General features: G+C 41.8%; 1 protein-coding gene across 1 annotated transcript in view; it reads right to left on the reverse strand.

Annotated features, from left to right (window-relative positions):
• NET1 (neuroepithelial cell transforming 1) overlaps positions 1–5,395 on the reverse strand; it is a 60,850-nt gene that overhangs the window by 54,740 nt on the left and 715 nt on the right. The window lies entirely within an intron of this gene.

Here is a 5,395-nt window from a genome sequence, read left to right on the forward strand (position 1 = left end):
AAAACTTACTATAAAGTAATGACAATCAATAAGGTGTGGTGCTGGCCTAAGGCTATACATAACAGATCAAGGGAATAAAATTAAAAGTCCAAAAATAAACTAAGATACCTATGGTCAACTGGTTTTTGACAAGGTGCCAAGCCCATTTGATGGGGAAAGAACAGGTTTTTCAACAAATGGTGCTGGGACAACTGGATAGCCACAGGAAAAAGACACAGTACCCGTATTTCACATCATATCTAAAAATTAGCTCACATGGATCAAAGACCTATATAAAAGAGCTTAAACTGGAAAACTTAGGGGTAAGCCTTTACAACCCTGAATTTGGCAAAGGATTCTTAGATGTGACACCAAAAGAAAAAGCAACAAATATAACAGATAAATTAGACTTCATCAAAATTAAAAACTTTTGTTCTTCAAGGGACAACATCAGTTAACTGAAAAGACAACCCACATAATAAGAGAAAACATTTGCAAATCATATATCTGATAAAGGATGTGAGTCTAGAATAAAGAACTCTTATAACTCAATAATGAAAAAAGGACAAATAACCCAATTTAAAAAATGGGCAAAGGATGGTCCGCCAAAAATGGCCACATGATTCCATTCATATGAAATGTCCATAACAAGGGAAATACATAGAGACAGAAAGTAAATTAGAGCTAGGGATAAAGGGGGGGGGGGTTAGGGAGGGGGATGATAACTGAAGGGCATGAGGTTTCTTTTCAAGATTAAAAGAAAATGTTCTAAAATTAACTGTGGTGATGGTTGCATATACCTGACTACATAGAAAAACACCGTACACTTTGAATGGGTAAAATTGTATGGAATGTGAACCGTTTTAAAAAAGCCAATCATACTTTGTCTGTTGTTTTTCAAATTTGTGTATAGTGAGTTTATCTACAGAAAGTTTTATATTTACATAGATTTATACACCAGTCTTTCTCCTTACGATTTCTGGATTTGATGTTAGCTTAGTTATTTCTTGCTCAACTATTAATTGATACTACCCTGTCATATTTAATGTATTTTTGTAGATGTCTTACATCCTTTCTGGAAAATGGAATATATATCAGTTACTTCACTCCCTGGTTTGCCTCCAAGGTTCTTCTAACTTCATTTCTATCCTCATGCTGCCTGTGTTACCACCCTTTCCTCAGCGGACCTCATTTCCACCTCCAAACACAAAAAATGGAAGCCTCAAATTCCTTCTCACAACCCACCCCATTCCCCAAAACTTACCTAAAGGTATACCATCCATAGCTCTTAGCCAGGCTAAATTCTCTACACTTAATTTGAATTCCATCCTTTTCTGCCTTCTTGGCTGCTTGCTTAATCATCCCTTCTCTCCTGTCTCTTCAACTTCTCCCTCTACCTATCTCCCAAGCATATCAAGTTTATCCCATATCTGCCCCACAAAATTGTGTTGCCTCCCTCCATTATTTCTTGCCTTCCTGTTGCAGTGAAACTTCTTCAAAGTACAATTCACACTCAATATTTCTTGTTTTCCAATCTCATTGCCAGCTCTCAGATTCAAACAGTCATCATTTTTCACCCAGGATACTTCAGACTGACTTCCCACCAAGTCACTGTATATATTTGGGATTTTAAATTTGGTATCCATAGTTGGACTGCAAAGGACCACAAATCTGAAATTTTACGTATATCAGCACTTTTTTGGGAATAGTTTTTATAAGACTTAAGGAGTGTTATGGCCCCAATGTTACCTATTTTTTTTTTAAGATTTTATTTATTTGAGAGAGAAAGCGCGAGAGAGAGCACAAGAGGGGGTAGAGTCAGAGGGAGAAGCAGACTTCCCGCCGAGCAGGGAGCCGGATCCCGGGACTCCAGGATCACGACCTGAGCCGAAGGCAGTAGCTTAACCGACCGAGCCACCCAGGCGCCCCTTACCTATTTTTTTCAACGAAGGCAGAATGACCTTTTATTTTTTTTTTAAAGATTTTATTTATTTATTTGACAGAGAGAGAGAGAGAGAGTTAGCGAGAGGAGGAACACAAGCAGGGCTGTGGGAGAGGGAGAAGCAGGCTTCCCGCCGAGCGGGGAGCCTGATGCGAGGCTCCATCCCGGGATCCTGGGATCACGACCTGAGCCGAAGGCAGACGCTTAAGGACTGAGCCACCCAGGGGCCACCAGAATGACCTTTTAAAATGCAAATAGGATCATGTATTGGCTTGTCTTTCAGTATCTCCCCATCACCTTGAAGACAAAACCCAAACTGTCTGGGCGCCTGGCTGGCTCTGTTGGTTAAGCGACTGCCTTCGGCTCAGGTCATGATCCCGGGGTCCTGGGATGGAGCCCCGCATCGGGCTCCCTGCTCCTCGAGGAGCCTGCTTCTCCCTCTCCCTCTGCCTGCCACTCCCCTTGCTTGTGCTCTCTCTCTCTGTGTCAAATAAATAAAAAAAAACCTTAAAAAACAAAAACAAAAGCACCCAAACTCTCATGGCATACGAGGGCTCCTTCAAGATGTGGCTCTCACCTCTTTAGCATCATCTTTCATCCCTATTCCTAAGTCCTCCCCCACACAATTAGCATCTAGTCACAGCCAACCAGGTAAGGTACCTGGAACTCATGCTCATTTGCCTCAGGGCCTTTTAGCATGCTTCTCCCCCATATGAAACCACCCATTTACACCTCTCTAAACTGGTCCTCCAAGACTCTGGGATTTCAATAGGAAATCATTTTCTGTTCCTTTTATAAGTACTCCTTCTATTTGCATCTATGGCATCCTGTGTATATTTCTACAGTAATTTTTATCACAATTATAATTATTAGTTTATCTTTCTTCCCTATCAAATTATAAATTCTTTTAGAGTAAGGATAGTATTTTCCATCTCCTATTTCTAGTGTCTTACATATTTCCTAATAAGTCATATCTCATTCTCTTCACAAACCCTGCAAACATTCTAAATTCAGTATTTTAACTAGTCTACGATTGCCAGATTTAATGGTCTTTTTATGTCTTATCTAACTTAAACTTTCTAGTCCTTCCTTATCAGTATAACATTTGATATAGTCTACCATACCCTCTTTCCTGAAATCCTCTCATTTGCCCTCCTAGATGCTGTTCTTACTTGATTCTTTTCTTACCTCACCAAATGCTCCCTCTGAGTATCCTCTTTACCCTGACCTTTAAATGTTGGGAGTGCCTCAGGAGTTAGTCTTCAAACTCTTCTTTATACTATCTAGATAACTTCCCAGTTCCATGATTTCAAGTCTATATGCTCACAACTCTCAAATTTGTATCTGGTTACACAGGTGGGTTCGCTTTCTGAAATTTAACTGAGCTAAATATTTATGATTTGTGCACTCTTTCATTCAAGTTTTATAGTTCAATAAGAGGTTAAAAAAGAGAAAAAAAAGCAAAAAAGAGGGTAATGACTAGAATAATGTATAGAATTGTTGAATCACCATATTGTACACCTGAAACTAATAAAACACTCTATGCTGTACACTTCAATTGAGAAAAAAGAGAAAAGAAAAAGAAAAAAAACTGTGATGAACTCTTTAATAAGAGTCTCAGAACCGACCCCAAATCAAACTTTTTCCATAGTCTTCCTTCTGAGAAGAGTAAAACCCATCCTTCTAGTGCTCAGGCCAAAAACCTCAGTGATCCTTCCACTTTTTCTCTTAACTCCAGTTAATCGATCTGCAAATTGTCAGCTCTATTTTCAAACACATCCCAAATATGAATATTTTCCACATCTCCCACTCTGATATGATGTCTCAACTGCAATACCCTCCCTAACTGGTCTGTGCTTGTAACAGTCACAGTGGTCCTTGTAAATATAGATCACATAATTTCCTCTTGCTTCCCAACTAATTTAAATTTAAAGTCATTTCAGTGGTCTCCCAGGAACTGCATCATCTGCCCCAGCCATCTCTCTGACCTCTTCCTCTGCACTTCTTCCCTTTGTTTCACTCCACTGGGCTTGGCTTCTTTGCAGTTCCTTAAACACACCAAATGAGATTCTACTTTAAGACCTTTGCACTTGCTGCCCCTCTCTCCAAATATTCACACGGCTTAGTTCCTTAATTTCTTCAGATCTCAAATGTCATCATCAGAGAGGCTTTTCCTTCTGCTCTTTAAAAAAAAACAGTGGGCGCCTGGGTGGCTCAGTCGTTAAGCGTCTGCCTTCGGCTGAGGTCATGATCCCAGGGTCCTGGGATCGAGCCCCGCATCGAGCTCCCCGCTCAGCGGGAAGCCTGCTTCTCCCTCTCCCACTCCCCCTGCTGGTGTTCCCTCTCTCGCTGTGTCTCTCTCTGTCAAATAATAAAATCTTAAAAACAAAACAGCAACACTACCCCTTCCTTATGACTATCCATGCCTTAATTCTCTTCACCGCATGACCACAGGATATTATATATATTTGATTATTATCCTTCTCCCCCATGAGAACAGGGACTTCATGTGTTTTAGTCACCAGAATTCCCAGTATCTACAACAATGTCTGGAAGGTGCTCTACAGTATTACGGAATGAACGTAGAATGAATTTAACACTGCCTCTGTTTGATATTTCTGAAATTCTATTTTCCTTAGCCAGTCTTTCCATCTCTCAGTCTGAGTTGACGTTTTTCTCTCTGCTCTTTCACTACCTCTTAAATAGAGGCTGGAATCAGTACAAAGATTTTACAAAGGTATATTAAGACAAGGAGTACCCTAAACTTCAAAATAACAAAAATCAGTTTCTAATGGAAGAAAACAAAAACAAAAAGAAAAACAACCCTAGATTTCTGCAGAGTAACTTAACAACGGGTTTATAAATGCCTTCCTGGTAAGTAAGGTGTCCTGGTAAGTAAGGGATCGGCACATCCAGCTAGAACTGGAATATAAATATGCAGGGGGCTGTAGTTTGCCCAAAGCAATACGTGAAACGGACCGTAGGGACTTCTGAAATGATGAGATGTGGAATTCTTACAGGCGAAAACCAACGAGTGACACTTAACTTATGTCGAGAGCTCTCTGCGCAGACACTCGGACACCCGGCACATGTCACCATTTCCAGGAAGGGGGTACTATCACCGTCTCCCTGGTACAGATGAGGACATAGCCTTAGACACGACAGGTCCGACACGCAGTCACGACCCTAGCAGCCCCAACACTGAGCGAAAGCCACGTGCTCAGGCCTTCTGTCCGGCGCTCCTCTTGCAGACACGGCCTTCCGAGACCCTCCAGGGCCCACCTTTCCAGACTCCCGAGACACAGTGGGAAACGTGCGAACAGTGAAAAAGTCAGCGGCCATGCTCTGCCATCTCTTCAGCCGCGAGGCTGGAACCGGGAGCTGGGCCCGGTTCCCCAACGTGGCCGGTCCTCGGAGACAAGAACTCTGGCGTCCCGCCAGACACTGCACGTGAACGCTCGCTTCCAGGCGAGA

The sequence above is a fragment of the Eumetopias jubatus genome, unplaced genomic scaffold, assembly GCF_037043125.1.
Source record: "Eumetopias jubatus isolate StellerSeaLion01/CBP00866 unplaced genomic scaffold, mEumJub1_p1.0 scaffold_8, whole genome shotgun sequence".
Taxonomy (NCBI): Eukaryota; Metazoa; Chordata; class Mammalia; order Carnivora; family Otariidae; genus Eumetopias; species Eumetopias jubatus.